Raw genomic sequence first — 20373 nt, forward strand, 5'->3', positions numbered from 1 at the left:
AGATGATTTGGTCAAAATCTATTATTCCTTTATTCCCCTGGGAAGCCAGAGACTTTTGTTGATTTTTTAAATGTATTTTAGATTTTTATTAGAGTTATACAAGCACACACATCATTTAAAATCCAAACAATGTTATCGGGCTCATAACAAAATAGAACAGCCCTCTTCCCATGGCATCCCAGTACCCAGACTTACTTCTCAGAAGCAACCATTTCTGTGTTTCAAAACTATTTGCTTACAGTGCTATTTGCATTAAAGGTTTTTAGATTTCATTCATGGCAGATAAATGTTTAACTTTCTGACTCCCATCCCCATATTCTTTTATTCCCTTCCATGAACCTTCCAAACTTGACTCAGTTTCATGGATTTTTTTTTTTATCATTTTGTAGTCATAATAGTATTATTCTTATTGGTAAATATTGTTCACTATTGCACCAAGTAATATAATAATGCTTCCATTCCTGTACATTTTGCTCTTCTTAGATTTTATTTATTTTTTTAATTAAAATATAGTCAGTTTTCAATGTTGTATCAATTTCTGATGAATAGCATAATGTTTCAGTCATGCATACACAAGGATATATTCCTCTTCATATTCTTTTTCATTATAGCTTACTACAAGATACTGAATGTAGTTCCCTGTGCTTTACAGTAGAAACTTATTGTTTATCTGTTTTATATATAGTAGTTAGTGTCCGCAAATTTTAAATTCCCAAGTTATCCCTCCCCATCCCCTTTTCTCTCCCTGGTAACCATAAGTTTGTTTTCTATGTCTGTGAGTCTGTTTCTCTTTGTTAAATAAGTTCATTTGTCTCATTTTTTTTTTGATAGCACATATGAGTGATATCATATGGTATTTTTCTTTCTTTTTAGAATAATGATCTAAATAATGATCATTATAGAATCATTGATTCTATAATGATCTCCAAGTCCATTCATGTTCCTGCAAATGACATTATTTTATTCTTTTTTTATATGGCTGAGTAGTATTCCCTTGTATAAATATACCACCTTTTCTTTATCCAGTCATGTGACAAAGGACATTTAAGTTGTTTCCATGTCTTGGCTGTTGTATATAGTGCTGCTATAAACATTGGGGTGCACGTATCTTTTCAAATTAGAGTTCCCTCTAGATATATGCCCAGAAGAGGGATTGCTGAATCATAGAGTAAGTCTATTTTTAGCTTTTTGTGGAATCTCCATAGTGTTTTCCAAAATGTCTGTATCAAACTATATTCTCACCAACAGTGTAGGAGAGTTCCCTTTTCCCCACACCCTCTTGTAGCATTTCTTGTTTGAACATTTTAATGATGCCATTCTGGCTGGTGTGAGGTGATACCTCATTGTAGTTTTGATTTGCATTTCTCTGATAATTAGCGATATTGAGCATTTTTTCATGTGCCTATTGGCCATTTGTATGTCTTTAGATTTTATATTTGTTTCATTTTTAAACAACTATTCTATGTAAAGATTTAATGGTTTTATAAATCTCAAACATACTTTTCAAACACCTACTAGTATTATTTTCAGAATAATTTTGATTATTTATTCTCCAAATATTCAAATGCATCAAGAAACCTTTCATATCCATGTTTCCATGCATACATTTTTATTCCCTACCCTCTTGAACATCTCCCTAGAAGAGTGATCTATCTTTCTGCTACAAACTAATGGATAGCTCTATAAGTCACAGCTACACAGTGTCTACTATGGATTCTTTATACCATAAAATACATTATTCTCTGGGCAGCATGTCTATGTTAAGTGCCTTACTTCCTAGATCCTACATCTACTTCTTTCTTTGTTTATTTCTTAACTTTTTTATAGTAGTTACTAATTATGGATGCATCGAGACAAAATTTTTGAGACCATTAATGTCTTAAAATGCCTTTGTCCCCCTCTTACATTTTGTTGATAATAGATTTGGTCAAGAGTTAGAATTTAGAAACTTCAGAATTTTGAGGTTATTGATCCATTGTCCCTTAACTTCCAATATTTCTGTATGTACATTTAATGTCAACCTGATCCTTTACATTTTTTTGTCTTTTTCAGGAATCTTTTAGCACTTTACCTAGTTGTAGTAAAATTTCACTGATGTGCTTTAACATTGGTCTTTTATTTTCTTCATGTAGTGTACTTGGCTCTCCCTGGAACCGTAAGTATAGAAATTCATGCCCTTTTATTTTCATGCTTCATTAAATTTTAGAGAACATCCACCTTTTATTTTCTCTAATCCCTGATAGTTGATCTCTTAACTATTTTCTTAATTTTCATATATTTTATCTCTTATTTTTCATCTTCATTTTTATCTATGTAGTCCTACTTTATGGGAGACATTCTTAATGTATCTCCTAATGATTTTACTAAAAATGTTAAACTTCAATTATGGGATTTACAAATTTTGACAGTTATTATTCTTCCTTCTTTCTCTAATAAAATTCTTGTTTTATAAATGTTAAATATTCTCATTTGTCTGAGCAATCATTTGTTTTAATAGGTACAATTAAGTAAATACCACCATGCATCAAATGCTTTTCTAAGCACATTTTATAATCATCTTATTTAATTCCTGTGATCACTTTTAATGGTTTCAGAAATATTAGGACCATTTTATACTGTCCAAAGAAGTCTACAGATTTAATGCAATCTCTATCAAATTACCTGGGACATACTTCACAGAACTAGAACAAATCATAATAAAATTTATATGGAATCAAAAAAGACCTAGAATTTCCAAAGCATTATTGAAGAAAAAGAAAGAGGCTGGAGGGATATCCCTTCCAGACTTGAGACAATACTATAGAGCTACAGTCATCAAAACAGCATGGCATTGGTACAAAAACAGACATATGGACCAATGGAACAGAAAAAAGAGCCCAGAAATCAACCCACAAACTTTTGGTCAACTAATCTTCAACAAAGGAGGCAAGAATATACAATGGAATAAAGACAGTCTCTTCAGCAAATGGTGCTGGGAAAACTAGACAGCAGCATGTAAATCAATGAAGCTGGAACACTCCCTTACACCATATACAAAATCAATTCAAAATGGATCAAAGACTTAAACATAAGACAAGATACAATAAACCTCCTAGAAGAAAATATAGGCAAAACATTATCTGACATACATCTCAAAAATATTCTCCTAGAGCAGTCTACCCAAGCAATAGAAATAAAAGCAAGAATAAACAAATGGGACCTAATGAAACTTACAAGCTTTTGCACAGCAAAGAAAACCATAAACAAAACAAAATGACAGCCTACAGAATGAGAGAAAATTTTTGCTAATGATGAAACTGACAAAGGTTTGATCTCCAGAATATATAAGCAGCTCACACAACTAAATAAGAAAAAAACAAACAACCCAATCCAAAAATGGGCCAAAGATCTAAACAAGCAATTCTCTAAGAAAGAAATATAAATGATCAATAGGCACATGAAAAAATGCTCAATGTCACTAATTATCAGAGAAATGCAAATCAAAACTACAATGAGGTATCACCTCACACCAGCTAGAATGGCCATCATTCAAAGTCCCCAAATGACAAGTGCTGGAGAGGCTTTGGGGAAAAGGGAATCCTCCTACACTGCTGGTGGGAATGCAGTTTGGTGCAGCCACTGTGCAAAACAGTATGGATATTCCTCAAAAGACTAGGAATAGACTTATCATAGGACACAATAATCCTGCTCCTGGGCATATATCCAGAAGGAACCCCACTTTTTTTCAAAAAGACACTTGCACTCCAATGTTCACAGCAGTACTATTTACAATAGCCAAGACATAGAAAAGGCCTAAATGTTCATCAACAGATGACTGGATAAAGAAGAGGTGGTATATTTATACAATGGAATACTATTCAGCCATAAAAATGAAAACATAACACCATTTGCAGCAACATGGATGTCCCTGGAGAATGTCATTTTAAGTGAGGTAAGCCAGAAAGAGAAAGAAAAATGTCATATGAGATTGCTCATATGTGGAATCTTAAAAAAAAGGAAGGAAGGAAGAAGAAAGAAAGAAAGAAAGAAAGAAAGAAAGAAAGAAAGAAAGAAAGAAAGAAAGAAAGAAAGAAAGAAAGAAAGAAAGAAAGGAAGAAAGGAAGGAAGGAAGGAAGGAAGGAAGGAAGGAAGGAAGGAAGGAAGGAAGGAAGAAGGAAAGAAAGAAAGAAAGAAAGAAAGAAAGAAAGAAAGAAAGAAAGAAAGAAAGAAAGAAAGAGAAAGAAAGAAAGAAAGAAAGAAAGAAAGAAAGAAAGAAAGAAAGAAAGAAAGAAAGAAAGAAAGAAAGAAAGAAAGAAAGAAAGAAAGAAAAAGAAAGAAAAAGAAAAGGACAAATGATCATAAATACTTAATAGACTCATAGACACAGGATACAAACTTGTGGTTGCCAAGAGGGAGGGGATTGGGAAGGACTGGGAGTTTGAGATTTATAGTTACTGACAGGTATATATAGAATAGATAAACAAGATTATACTGTATAACACAGGGAAATATATACAAGATCTTGTGGTAGCTTATGGTGAAAAAGAATGTGACAATGAATATATGTATGTTCATGTATAACTGAAAAATTGTGCTCTTCCCTGGAAGTTGACCCAACATTGTAAACTGACTATAACTCAATAAAATAAAATTAAAAAAAAAAGAAATATTATGACCATTTTAAAAAGGAAGATATCAAGTCAAAACTTTAAAAATGTCAGTTAATCCTGATTATGTAAGTATTATTCACTTTTTACCAAGTAATATAATTATGTTTTTAATTTATACACAGTTTGTTGTTGATAAAGGCCAATGACAATTCAGTTTAATTGGAGATCTCAAACTGTGCTATCAGTTGTATGGAACTGCATACTACATGAGTGGAGGTGCTGCTTCATTATCTATACAGTTTTATACTTTTAGTTAATTTATTTTTGTGTATATCATATGGTCATTTTTTTCAGATTTCTTATATATCAGTCTTAGAGAGTGCAAATGTTTATTTGCTTTGCAAATCAGCATCCATCTCAGTGGCTGGAAATATAGTAGTTAAAAAAAATTTGAAAATTGAACAAACTTTTGGCAAGCAAACAGTTGCTGCTAATTTTATCTTATGTGTCAATATCACCTTTTATATTTTTAAGTTCTTCAATTAAGACTACGACTTATCTGTAGGGGAGGTAATATTTGTTTCAATTATCTTATCCATAAAGAAGAGGTAATGATACTATATTCTTCCTGGAATTGTTGTAGAAATTAGAATATATTGCATGTATAGTTCTTAGCATACTACACAATACATGTACAACACTCAGCAACTGTTCACCTCTACCATTATTCATTCTTGCCATCATTATTCAAGATATAGGAATAATGCATTATTTTATTTGGGCTAGTTTAAGATAAAACCTGATCTACATAAAGGAACTTTAATTACATAATAAAATGCATTATATGTCACTGTTTTAAGTATCATGCTGCCTCTAAACAATGTAATGCATTGTGACAGCTTTATTTTGAAAAGCAATTTAGGTCACTATTTGAAGCTTCTGAATAAATATTCTTTCAAATGTTATAATATTCAGAAATCCACGTATACTCACCTACTAGGAAATTCCCTATTATGTGAAGCATTATAAGCCTATAAATCTTTGGCTATTGTCTCCAATCTAAATTATTCCCCCATCTCCCTATAAAGCTATACGTAGCATTTTATTAAGTTTTTATTAAAATACCTATCACAATTTGTTTTCCGTTCATTTATTGGTTTGTCTTTTCCTCCTTACTAGATTCAAAGCTCCTGTGTTAAAAGAATATCTTTTATTACTCCCAGGGGCAACTTGAGAAATATTTGTTGAAGTGAATGTATAAGCACAAAATTAAGATCAAATTTATATATCACAGTTGTATGGAACTATAGAGTAAAAATTATTTGCCTGGGAACATACAAGTTTCCTTATGCCACAATTCTTTGAAAATTAGTATATTCCTCAAAATTAGTGCATATTTGTCATTTGTGTGCAAGGCAAATGCTACTAAAAACAAAATGGTATATGTCTGTAATTGAGCCTTCAGTAGTGTTTACAGATTTTTATTGATCAGTCAAACCCTTTATGGTGTTCTAATGAACAGCAGCATACATTTTTAGCATGGGCTCCACTAAGGTCATAAACACAGCAAAATTAACTAACCCATAAATGAATCAAATTCAGACTTTAATAAGTAGTGTGATCTACTAGGGATGTACCCAACTATGAGCTTTAAGTACTTCATTAGAAAATTATTAGATCATGTCTCTTTTAAAGAAATGTTTATCCTATCATCCTTTTAAGACAAACTGATATGCAAAAAAATCAGTGTTGCAAAGCACAAATAAGATGGTGTTGCTAAGAAAACTCAAGTGAAAAACAAATGTTTTGTGTTTTTGTTTTGTCTGATTGAAATTTATTTTAAAATTTAGGGCCCAAATGGGTCACTAATGAATTCCAATGGACAATTAAGGGAAAAAATATATATATACCAGGTCTCTATAATGTCTTCCAGAGTTTGAAGCAGAGGAGACACTTCTTAACCTATTACCTAATTACAATTTTAATTACCATATTGATCTACAGCTTCAGTACAATTGGAATCAAAATTCCAGCAAATGACTTTGCAGATATTGAAATATTCATTCCAGAGTTTATATGGAGAGACAAAAGACAGAATAGCAAACACAATATTGAAGGAGAGGAACAGAGTAGGAAGATTCACACTACCAGGCTTCAAGATTAACTTATAAAGCTGCAGCAAATAAGATAGTGTGATGTTGGTGAAAGAATAAATAAACAGATCAATGGAACAGAATAAAGAGCTCAGAAATAGACTCCCATAAATATAATCACTTGATTATTGACATTGGAGCAAAGGCAATACAATGGAGCAAAGACAGTCCTTTCAACAAATCATACTGGAATGACTAAACATCACTATACAAAAAAAAAAAAATAGAAGAAGAAAAGAAAAGAAAGCAAAACACAGACATTATACCTTTAATGCCTTAAGAAAAAAATTGACTCAAAACGGATCATAAATATAAAATGCAAAACTATCAAAATCCTAGAAGATAACATAGGAGAAAATTTATATAACCTTGGCTGTGGTGATGACTTTTCAGATACAGTAATACCGACGCATAATCCATGATAGAATTGATTTGACTTTATTAAAATTAAAAAAAAAGAAAAAACTTTTGCTCTACCAGAAGACATTGTGAAGAGAATGAGAAGATAAGCCACAGAATGGGAGAAAATATTTGCAAAAGACATAAGATAAAAGACTGTTAGTTGATACAAAGAACACTTAGAATTCAACAGTAAGAAAACAAATAATCTGATTAAAAAATGGACAAAATATCTGAATTGACATCTCACTAAAGAAGATACACAGACGGAAAAGAAGCATATGGAAAAATGCCCCACATCACATGTCATTATGGAATTGAAAATTAAAACAATAACGAGCACAACTACATATCTATTAGAATGGTCAAAATTCAAACATTGACAATACCAAATGCTGGTGAGGATGTGGGACTCTCATTTATTCCTCGTGGGAATGCAAAATAGGCTAGCCACTTTGGAAGATAGACTGGTAGTTGCTTACAAAAGCAAACACACTCTTACCATGCATTCCAGCAATTGTGCTCCTTGACATTTGCCCAAATGAAAATAAAAACTAATGTTCACACAAAAACCTGCACATTTGATATTTATAGCAGCTTCATTTATAATTGTCAAAATTTGGAAGCAACCAAGATGTCCTCTAGTCCATAAGTGGATTAATTACTGTGGTACAAACCAGACAATGGAATATTACTCAGGCTGAAAAAGAAATGACCTATTGAGTCACAAAAATAGATAGAGGAACCTTAAATGCATATTACTAAGTTAAGCCAATCAGAAAAGGCAAGTTGGAATCTTATATACAGTGGTAAGATTCCAACTACATAACAATCTGGGAAAAGCAAAACTAAGGCAACAATAAAAAGATCACAGTAATTTCCAGTGTTTGATGGGGAGCAGGGAGACATAAACAGAACACAGAGGGCAGTGAAAGTATTCTGTATGCCACTACAATGATAGATACATGCCATTAGATATTTGTCCAAATCCACTGAATATACAATACTAAGAATGAATCCTAATAAAAATTATGGACTTTGGTTGATAATGAACAGTTAGTGTACATTCATTTATTGCAACAAATGTTCTCTCTCTGGTGTGGGATATTGACAAGGGGAGAATCTTGGGGGTGGGGTTGTCAGGGTCTATAAGAACTTTACATACATTTTACTGAGATTTTCTGTAAACCTAAAGCTTCTCTAAAAATTGAGTATATTGGAGAAGCCAGGATAAACACCCAAAAATTGAATTTAAGGTAAAAATAATAGAAAAATAGCAAGACAAGAACACATACACATTAAATATTGGCTTCTGATTGCTCTTAGGAATAGAGAAATTTAAATAGATACAAGGAAGGAAGCTTGTGCTGCAGAAGCACAAATCAGTATGTTAACTTTGAAATATGTCCTTCAACCCCCAGCCCAAGATATAAAATCTATAGGCTTGGGTAAGACCTTCACTTGAGACTTGTTTATAGTTTTTCCATACGAGATTCTGTCACTCTACTTAGGTTACATCAGCTGTAAATTTTCCATTTGGAAAGACTTCTTGATTTCTGAACATGAAACCACTGCAAGCTATGGGCAGTTTGGGATTTCTTTTTCAATTTTCTCAAAACCAAGGAATGCGCTGTACCACTTAGACTATAGCCATGTATTAGCCATCTGCTGTTTCTGCCTTTGAGGGCTGACAGTTCAGCTGAGAGAAAATAGTATTTTGAAAGCTGTGGGAATTTAATCATCAGCTATGCTCTCATGGGCTTTCTTCCAAGGTATTGGGCCTGATTAATGAAAATGTTACTTTTGGAAGTGTGTATTGCTATCCAGCCAAAGCCAAAAAACAAAACAAAACAAAAAAACCAAAACTAGAAAGATAGTATTATTATGATCCATCCGTGTTCCATCTTAGCTATTCTGCGTTTATCTAGTTGTTCGTTTCCTTTCATTGTCAGAAGTGAGACTGTGTGTGTGTGTTGTTTATGTTGATATGTTTTTATGTTGGGAGTTACCAAATATAAAGTATACATATAACTGAACCACTCATTACTTTTTTTTTTAATTGTCAGAAGGCACCAAAAATAATTTAAAATACCTCTATGTGCAAAAACAGATGTGAGACCAAATCTAGGATTTTTCTATTAAGACAGGAAGTAACAGAGTTTTTATAGATACAGGAACAGAAGTCATGGTCCAGGATTCACAGTTTAGATGTTTAGAAGTCAAAAAAGGAAAATGCCAACAATCCAAGATTAGAGACTTACTTTCACTCACAAGTATTTGAGGAAATGGGGAAGAATATACGGCATAAAGTGTATTTAAAAAAAAAAAAGCAGCAGCTACTTGACCTCAAATCAGCAGGCAGATAATGGCAAGTTTTTTTTTTTAATTGAAGTATAGTTGACTTACACTATATTAGTTTCAGATGTGCACATTATATTAGTTTCAGGTGTGCAACATAGTGATTTGATATTTTTATACATCACAAAATTATCACTATGAGGTCTAGTTACAATCTTTCACCATGTAAAATTACTACAAAATTATTTACTATATGCCATATACTGTATTTTACATCCCTGTGACTTATTTATAACTAGAAGTTTGTACCTCCTAATCTCCCTCAACTGCTTCACTCATTCCCCTACCCACCTCCCCTCTGACAACCACCTGCTTGTTCTCTGTATCTATGAGTCCAATTCTGTTTTGTTACATTTGTTTGTTTTGTTTTTCAGATTCCAGATATAGTGAAATCATACAGTATTTGTCTTTCCCTGTCCGACATTTCATTTGGCATAATACCCTCCATGTCCATCCATGTTGTTGCAAATGGCAATATTTCATTCTTTTTTATGGTTAATATTTCGTTGTATAAACATAGCACCTCTTCTATATCCATTTATCTGTCAGTGGACACTTAGGCTGCTTCCATATCTTGGCTATTGTAAATAATAATGTGATGAACATAGGGGTACATATATTATTTTGAATTTGCATTTTTGTTTTCTTTGGAAAAATACTCAGAAGTGAAATTGCTGGATAATACAATAGTTTTATTTTTAATGTTTTTTGAGGAATCTTTATTATATTTTCCATAGTGGCTGCACTAATTTACATTCACACCCAGAGTGCACAGGGTTCCTTTTTCTCCACATCCTTATCAACATTAATTATTTGTTGTCTTTTTGATGACAACTAATTTTACAGATGTGAGGTAGAATCTCATTGGGGTTTTGATTTGCATTTCCCTGATAATTAGAGATGCTGAGCATTTTTTCATGTGTCTGTTGTCCATTTCTATGTCTTCTTCAGAAAATGTTAAGATCCTCTAACCATTTTTACAGAATTATTTGTTTATTTGAGTAGAATGGGTTCTTTGTGTATTTTGGATATTAACTCCTTTATCGGATATATCATTTGCAAATATTTTCACCCATTCAGTAGGTTGTCTTTTTGTTTTGTTAGTAGTTTCCTTCACTGTGCAAAGCATTTTTAGTTTAATGTAGTTCCATTTGTTTATTTTGGCTTTCCTTTCCCTTGCCTGAGGAGATATAAACAAAAAATATTGCTAAGACCAGTGTCAAAGAGAGGACTGCCTATGTTTTATTCTAGGAGTTTTATGGTTTTAGGTCTTAAATTTAAGTCTTTAATCCACTTTGAGTTCATTTTTGTATATGGTGTGAAAAGTAGTACAGTTTGAGTCTTTTGCATGTAGCTGTCCAGTTTTCCCAGCACTATTTATTGAAGAGGCTGTCTTTTCCACGTTGCGTATTCTTGATTCCTTTGTCATAGATTAATTGACCATATAAGTTTGGGGTCATTTCTGGGCTGAACATTCTGTTCTATTGATCTATGTGTCTGTTTTTGAGCTAGTACTCATGACTGTTTTGATTACTGTACCTTTGTAGCATAGTTTGAAATCAGAGATTGTATTACCTCCAGCTTTGTTGTTCTTTCTCAAGACTTTTTCACTATTCAGGGTCTATTGTTTTTCCATGTGAATATTAGAATTCTTTGTTCTAGTTCTGTAAAAATGTCACTGGTATTTTGATAAGAATTTCATTTAATCTGTATATTTGCCTTGGGGAGTATGATTATTTTAACAAAATTAATTCTTCCAATCCATGAGCATGGTGTACCTTTCCATTTGTTTGTGTCTTCTTCAATGTCTTTCATCAATGTCTTATAGTTTTCTGAGTATAGATCTTTTACCTCCTTTGTTAAATTTATTTCTAGGTATTTTATTCTTTTTGATGTTATTTAAATGGAAATGCAACAGGTTTTGTGTATGAATTTTGTATCCTGCAACTTTACTGAACTCATTAATTAGGTTTAATAGCATCTTCAGTAGCATCTTTAGAATTTTCTATATATGGTATCATGTCATCTGCAAACAAAGATAGTTTTACTTCTTTCTTTCTGATTTGGAATTATTTTATGTCTTTTTCTTTTCTGATTGCTCTGACTAGGACTTCCAATACTATGCTGAATAAAAGTGGATAGAGTGGGAATTCTTGTCTTGTTCCTGATCTTAAAGGAAAAATACTTTCAGCTTTTTATCACTGAGTCTAATGTTGGCTGTAAGTTTTTCCTATGTCTTAATTATGTTAAGGAATATTAATTTTACACCCAATTTGCTGAATTTTTGTTTAATCATGAATAGACATTGAAACTTGTGAAAAGCTTTTTGTATCTATTGAGATGATAGCATGATTTTTATTCTTCAATTTGTTAGTGTGGACTATTCCATTAATTGATTTGCAAATATTGAATCATACATGTATCCCTGGATAGATCCCATTTGATCATAGTGTATAATCATTTTAATATATTGTTGAATTCACTTTGCTAATATTTTGTTGAGGATTGTTGCATCTATATTCATCAGTGATACTGGCCTGTAATTTTCTTTTTCCATGGTTTCATTGCTTGGTTTTTGGTACCAGGGTGATTCTGGACTCCTAGAATGAGTTTGGAATTGTTTTTTCTGCAGCTTTTGGAAATATTTGGGAAAGGATAGATGTTAACTCGTCTTTAAATATTTGATAGAATTCACCTGTGAAGCCGTTTGGTCCTGGACTTTTGTTTGTTGGGATTTTTTGATTACTGATTCAATTTCATTACTGGCAATCAGTCTTCTCATATTTTCTATTTCTTTTAATTTAGTCTTTGGGGATTGTACATTTCTAGGATTTTTTTCCATTTCTTCTAGGTTGTCTATTTTATTGGCATATAATTGTTCATAGTAATCTCTTATGATACTTAGTATTTTTCTGTGGTGTCAGTTGTAACAATTCCTTTTTCATTTCTGATTTTATTGATTTGGCCCCCTCTCTTTATTTTTTGATGATTCTGATGAAAGCCTTATCAATTTTGTTTATCTTTCTAAAGAATCAGCTCTTAGTTTCATTGATCTTTTCTATTGTTTTTTTTTTCTGTATTTCATGTATTTCTGCTCTGAATTTTATGCTTTCTTTCCTTCTACTAAGTTTGGGTTTTGTTTATTTTTCTTCTTCTAATTCCATTAGGTATAAGATTAGAGTGCTTGAGATTTTATTTCCTGAGGTAAACTTTTATCACTATAAACTCCCTCCTTAAAACTACATAGATTTTGGATTACTGTGTTCTCATTTTCATTTGTCTCTGGATATTTTTTATTTCATCTGATTTCTTCAGTGATCCATTAGCTGTTTGGTAGCATTGGTTTAGCCTCTATGTGTGTGTGTTTGCAGGTTTTTGTTTCCTTATAGCTGCTTTCTAGTGTCATACCATTGTGGTCAGAAAAGATGCTTAATATGATTTCAATCTTATTAAATCCCTTGAGTCTTATTTTGTGGCTTAGCATGTAATCTATTCTGGAGAGTGTTTCTTGGCACCTGAAAAGAATGTGTATTCTAGTCCTTTTAGATAGAATGCTGTAGCTTTATCTATTAAGTCCATTTACTCTAATGTGCCCTTTAAGGCCAGTGTTTCCTTAGTGATTTTCTTTCTGAATGATCTGTCTACTGGTATAAGTGAGGTACTAAAAGCCCCCTACTATTATTGTGTTACTATCAATTTCTCTTTTTAGAGGCGTTCCTATGTTCAGTGCATACATGTTTACAACTGTTATATCTTATTGTTGGATTGACCCCTTTATCATAAAAATGTCCTTTTTTTCTCTTGTTACAATCTTTGTTTTAAAGTGCATTTTGTCTGATATAAGTGTTGCTACCACAACTTTATTTTCATTTGATTTTGTGTGGAGTATTTCTTTTTTTAATCCCTTCACCTTCAGCCTGTATATGTCTTTAGATCTGAAGTGAGTCTATCATAGGAAGCATATAGATAGGTCTTCTTTTTGTATCTATTCAGTCACTCAATTTCTTTGATTGGAGCATTTAGCCCATTTCCACTTAAAGTTATTACTGATAGGTATGTACTACTTATTGCCATTTTGTTACTTGCTTTCTGTTTGTTTTTCTAGTTTTTCTCCCTTTCTTTTTTTTGTGCTCTTTCCCCATGATTTGATGGCTATCTTTAGTGTTATATTTGGATTCCTCTCGCTTTTTTACATGAGTTTCTATTATGGATTTATTGTTTGTGGTTATCATGAAGTTCATATATAACAACATATATATGCATATGTGTATGTGTATATATATATCAGCATATATATATATATCAGGTATATATGTATACATATATATATCAGTGATTATTTTAAATAGATGATCTCTTAAGTTCAAGTACATCTAACATCCCTGAACTTTTACTTCCCCAACAACAATGAATATTTTTGACATCATATTTTATAGTTTTGTTTTGTGTATTTTTAACCACTTATTGTTGATATAGATGATTTTGCTACATTTGCCTTTTAACATTCCTACTAGCTTTATATACATGGTTGACCTACTACCTTTACTGTATTTTCACCTCTACTGATAAGATTTTTTTTCTGTCATAATTTTTGTAATTCTAGATATTGTCTTTTCTTTTCTCCTTACAGAAGTATTTTTAACATTTCTTTTAAAGCTGGTTAAACGGTACTGAACTCTTTTAGCTTTTTCTTATCTACAAAACGGTTTATTTCTCATTCAAATCTGAATGATAGCCTTGCCAGGTAAAGTATTCTGAGTAGTAGGATTTTTTTTTTCCATCACTTTGAATATATTGTGCCACTCCCGTCTGACCTGTAAAGTTTCTGCTGAAAGTCAACTCATAGTGATATGGGAGTGCCCATGTATATAACTAGTTGCTTATTTCTTGCTGCTGTTAAGAATCTCTCTTTATCTTTAATTTTTACAGTTAAATAACAATGTGTCTTGGTATGGATCTCTTTAGCTAAATTTTATTTAAGACTGTGTTTCCTGGAGCTGGATGTGTTTCCTTTACCATGTTAAGTAAGTTTTCAGCTATTTTTTCCTTTAAATAGGTTTTCTGCTCCTTTTTCTCTCTCTTTTCCATGTAGGACCCCTAAAATGTGAATGTCAGAGTGCTTGATGAGTCAAAGAGCTCTCTTAAACTATCCTCATTAAAGAAAAAAAAGTATTCTCTTTCTTTGTTTCTGTTCAGCTTGTGTAATTACCAACTACTCTGTCTTTCGGTTTGCTGCTATGTTCCTCTGTAATAGATACTACTGATTTCTTCTAGTGTATTTTTTTTAAAAATTTAGGTTATTGTTCTCTTCATCTTTGTATAGTCCTTTATGTTTTCTTTTTTTAATTTTTTTAACATTTTTTATTGATTCATAATCATTTTACAATGTTGTGTCAAATCCAGTGTTCAGCACAATTTTTCAGTCATTCATGGACATATACACACTCATTGTCACATTTTTTTCTCTGTGAGATATCATAACATTTTGTGTATATTTCCCTGTGCTATACAGTGTAATCTTGTTCATCTATTCTACAATTTTGAAATCTCAGTCTATACCTTCCCACCCTCCACCCCCCTGGCAACCACAAGTCTGTATTCTCTGTCTGTGAGTCTATTTCTCTCCTGTATTTATGCTTTGTTTTTGTTTGTTTGTTTGTTTCTGTTTTTTAGATTCCACATATGAGCGATCTCATATGGTATTTTTCTTTCTCTTTCTGGCTTACTTCACTTAGAATGACATTCTCCAGGAGCATCCATGTTGCTGCAAATGGCATTATGTTGTCGGTTTTTATGGCTGAGTAGTATTCCATTGTATAAATATACCACCTCTTCTTTATCCAGTCACCTGTTGATGGACATTTAGGCTGTTTCCATGTTTTGGCAATTGTAAATAGTGCTGCTATGAACATTGGGGTGCAGGTGTCATCCTGAAGTAGATTTCCTTCTGGATACAAGCCCAGGAGTGGGATTCCTGGGTCATATGGTAAGTCTATTCCTATTCTTTTGAGGAATCTCCACACTGTTTTCCATAGTGGCTGCACCAAACTGCATTCCCACCGGCAGTGTAGGAGGGTTCCCTTTTCTCCACAGCCTCTCCAGCATTTGTCATTTGTGGATTTTTGAATGACGGCCATTCTGACTGGTGTGAGGTGATACCTCATTGTAGTTTTGATTTGCATTTCTCTTATAATTAGTTATATTGAGCATTTTTTCATGTGCTTTTTGATCATTTGTATGTCTTCCTTGGAGAATTGCTTGTTTAGGTCTTCTGCCCATATTTGGATTGGGTTGTTTATTTTTTTCTTATTGAGTCGTATGAGCTGCTTATATATTCTGGAGATCAAGCCTTTGTCAGTTTCACTCGCAAAAATTTTCTCCCATTCTGTAGGTTTTCTTCTTGTTTTACTTCTGGTTTCCTTTGCTGTGCAGAAGCTTGTAAGTTTCATTAGGTCCCATTTGTTTATTCTTGCTTTTATTTCTTCTAGGAGAAAATTTTTGAAATGTATGTCAGATAATGTTTTGCCTATGTTTTCCTCTAGGAGATTTATTGTATCTTGTCTTATGTTTAAGTCGTTAATCCATTTTGAGTTCATTTTTGTATATGGTGTAAGGGAGTGTTCTAGCTTCATTGTTTTACATGCTGCTGTCCAGTTTTCCCAACACCATTTGCTGAAGAGACTGTCTTTATTCTATTGTATATTCTTACCTCCTTTGTCGAAGATGAGTTGACCAAAAGTTTGTGGGTTCATTTCTGGGCTCTCTATTCTGTTCCATTGGTCTATATGTCTGTTTTTGTACCAATACCATGCTGTCTTGATGACTGTAGCTCTATAGTATTGTCTGAAGTCTGGCAGAGTTATTCCTCCAGCCTCTTTCTTTCTCTTCAGTAATGCTTTGGCAATTCTAGGTCTTTTTTGATTCCATATAAATTTTATTATGATTGGTTCTAGTTCTGTGAAGTATGTCCTGGGTAATTGGATAGGGATTGCATTAAATCTGTAGATTGCCTTGGGCAGTGTGACCATTTTAACAATATTGATTCTTCCAATCCAAGAGCATGGAATATCTTTCCATTTTTTAAAGTCTTCTTTAATTTCCTTCATCAATAGTTTATAGTTTTCTGTATATAATTCTTTCACCTCCTTGGTTAGATTTATTCCCAGATATTTTATTACTTTGGGTGCTATTTTAAAGGGGATTGTTTCTTTACTTTCTTCTTCTGTTGATTTATCGTTAGTGTAAAGAAATGCAACTGGTTTTAGAACGTTAGTTTTGTAACCTGCTACCTTGCTGAATTCTTCAATCAGCTCTAGTAGCTTTTGTGTGGACCTTTTAGGGTTTTCTATATATAGTAACATGTCATCAGCATATAATGACACTTTTACCTCTTCTTTTCCAATTTGGATCCCTTTTATTTCTTTCTCTTGCCTGACTGCTGTGGCTAGGACTTCCAGGACTATGTTGAATAGGAGTGGTGATAGTGGGCATCCTTGTCTTGTCCTAGATTTTAGTGGGAAGCATTTGAGTTTTTCACTGTTGAGTACTATGCTGGCTGTAGGTTTGTCATATATAGCTTTTATTTTGTTGAGATAGGTTCCCTCTATACCCACTTTGGCGAGAGTTTTTATCATAAATGGGTGTTGAATTTTATCAAATGCTTTTTCTGCATCAATTGAGATGATCATGGGGTTTTTGTGCATTCTCTTGTTGATGTGATGTATTACATAGATTGATTTGCATATGTTGAACCAGCCCTGTGTCCCTGGGATGAACCCCACTTGGTCATGATGTATAATCTTTTTTATGTGTTGTTGGATTCTATTTGCTAAAATTTTGGTGAGGATTTTGGCATCTATGTTCATCAGTGATATTGGCCTATAATTCTCTTTTTTTGTAGTGTCTTTGCCTGGTTTTGGTATCAGGGTGATGGTGGCTTCATAGAATGAGTTTGGGAGTATTCCTTCCTTTTCAATCGTCTGGAAGAGTTTGAGAAGGACTGGTATGAGTTGTTCTCTGTATGTTTGGTAGAATTCCCCGGTGAAGCCGGCCGGTCCTGGACATTTATTGTAGGGAGGTTTTTAATTGCTATTTCTATTTCCTTTCTAGTGATCGGATTGTTCAAGTGTTCAGATTCTTCTTGATTCAGTTTTGGTGGACAGTATGTTTCCAGAAACTTGTCCACCTCCTCTTGGTTATCCAGTTTGGTTCCATATAGTTTTTCATAATATTCTCGTATGATAGTCTGTATTTCTATTTTGTTTGTTGTAATTTCTCCATTTTCCTTTCTTATTTTGCTAATTTGTGCTCTCTCTTTTTTCTTCTTTGTGAGTTTGGCCAGAGGTTTGTCGATTTTATTTACTTTTTCAAAAAACCAGCTTTTGGTTAGGTTGATTTTTTCTATGGTCTTGTTAATGTCTATTGTATTTAATTCCTCTCTGATCTTTATTATTTCCTTCCTTCTGCTGCTTTTTGGGGCTTTTTGTTCTTCTTTTTCTAATTCATTCAGGTGGTGGGTTAAATTGTTTATTTGAGATTGTTCTTCTTTTTTGAGGAAGACCTGTATCACTATAAACTTCCCTCTTAGCACTGCCTTTGCTGTGTCCCATAGGTTTTGAGTGGTTGTGCTTTCATTATCATTTGTCTCAAGGTATTTTTTAATTTCAGCTTTGATTTCCTCATTGATCCATTGTCTTTTCAATAACATACTGTTTAATCTCCATGCTTTCCTTTTTTTCTCCTTTGTTTCTCTGTTGTTGATTTCCAGTTTCATGGCATTGTGGTCAGTGAAGATGCTTGAGATAATTTCTATCTTCTTAAAATTGTTGAGGTTTCTTTTGTGCCCAAGTACATGATCGATACTGGAAAATGTTCCATGTGCACTTGAAAAGAATGTATATCCTATTTTTTGGGGGTGTAATGCTCTGAAAATATCCACCAAATCTAGTTTTTCTATTGTAGTATTTAATTTCTCTGTTGCCTTGTTTATTTTCTGTCTGGAAGATCTGTCTAGTGATGTTAATGCAGTGTTAAAATCTCCAACTATGATTGTATTCCTATCAATATCCCCCTTTATTTTTGTTAGTAATTCTTGTATGTACTTAGGTGCTCCTATATTGGGTGCATATATATTAATGAGTGTAATATACTCATCATGTATCACTCCTTTAATCATTATAAAATGTCCTTCTTTATCTTTCTTTATGGCCTTTGTTTTAAAGTCTATTTTGTCTGAAATCAGTACTGCAACACCTGCTTTTTTGGCTTTTCCATTTGCATGGAATATCCTTTTCCATCCTTTCACTCTCAATCTATATGTGTCCTTCTCCCTAAAGTGGGTCTCTTGTATGCAGCATATTGAAGGTTCTTGCTTTATTATCCAGTCTGCCACTCTATGTCTCTTGACTGGAGCATTTACTCCATTAACATTACAGTAATGAATGATAGATGTGTGTTTATTGCCATCTTGAACTTATCTTTGCAGTTGAATTGGTATATCCTCTTTGTTCCTTTCTTCTTCCTTTTGTGGTTTGGTAATTTTCCTTTGTATTATCATGGATTTTATTTAATTTTTGTGACTCCTTTGTAAAATTTTGGCTTGTGGTTACCCTTTTTTCTAAATCTATTAACCCATTACTATAACTGTTTTTATTAAACTGATAATAACATGATCAAAACCCATCGTACTGTTAAAAAAATTTAAAAAAGAAAGAAAAAGATACTCTATATTTCCCTGCCTCCCTCTCCCACTCTCAGTGACTTGTACGTCTTCTTTTATAATTTCATGTTTACTTTATTTGTAATTCATGAGTTATCACCTTTCCAGTTGTGTGTTTCTCATTTCTGTAGCATCCTGCTGCTTTTCTATTTAGAATAGCCCTTTCAATAATTCTTTTAGCATGGGTTTAGTGTTGCTAAACTCCTGCAGCTGTTTTTTGTCTGTGAAACTGTTTATTTCTCCTTCTATCCTAAAGGATAGCCTTGTTGAATAGAGGATCCTAGGCTGCATCTTTTTTTCATTCAGGGCTTTGAATAGATCTTGCCACTCCCTTCTGGCCTGTAGTGTTTGTGTAGAGAAATCAGCTGAGAGCCTTATGGGGGTTCCCTTGTAACTTACTCTGTGCTTTTCTCTTGCTGCCTTTAGAATCCTTTCTTTATCCTTGACTCTGGCCATCTTGATGATGATATGTCTTGGTGTGGGTCTATTTGGGTTCTTCCTGTTTGGGACCCTCTGAGCTTCCTGTACTTGGATATCTGATTCCTTCTTTAAGTTTGGGAAGTTTTCAGTCATGATTTCTTCAAAAACCTTTTCAATCCCCTTTGATCTTTCTTCTCCTTCTGGGACCCCTATTATGTGAAGATTGGGATGCTTTATATTATCCCATAGGTCCCTTATGCTATTTTCATTATTTTTTATTTGCTTCTCTTGTAGTTCTTCTGAATGGGTGCTTTCTATTGCCCTGTCTTCTAGATCACTAATTCATCCCTCTGCATTATCTAGTCGGCTTTGCACAGCTATTAGATCATTCCTCATCTCTGTCAATGAGTTTACCCATTCTACTTGGCTCTTCTTTATAGCTTCAATTTCATTCTTGACATATTTTATATCTCTAAACACTATCCCTTTTAATTCCTTCAGCAATTTGATCACTCCTTTTTTGAAATCTTGATCGTGTAGGCTATCTATGTCTGTTTCGTTGATCTTTCTTCCAGGGGATTTCTCTTGTTCTATTAATTGGGAAGGGTTTTTCTGCTTCTTCATCTTGCGCATACCTCTCTGGCACTGTGGTTTATGGTGTATCAGTTGTTTATTTTGGTCCTTAAGTATTTTATCTATCTAATACCTATTTAGGAATAGAACTTAAGAAAAAAAG

Source organism: Camelus dromedarius, chromosome 16 (assembly GCF_036321535.1).
Source record: "Camelus dromedarius isolate mCamDro1 chromosome 16, mCamDro1.pat, whole genome shotgun sequence".
NCBI classification, from domain to species: domain Eukaryota; kingdom Metazoa; phylum Chordata; class Mammalia; order Artiodactyla; family Camelidae; genus Camelus; species Camelus dromedarius.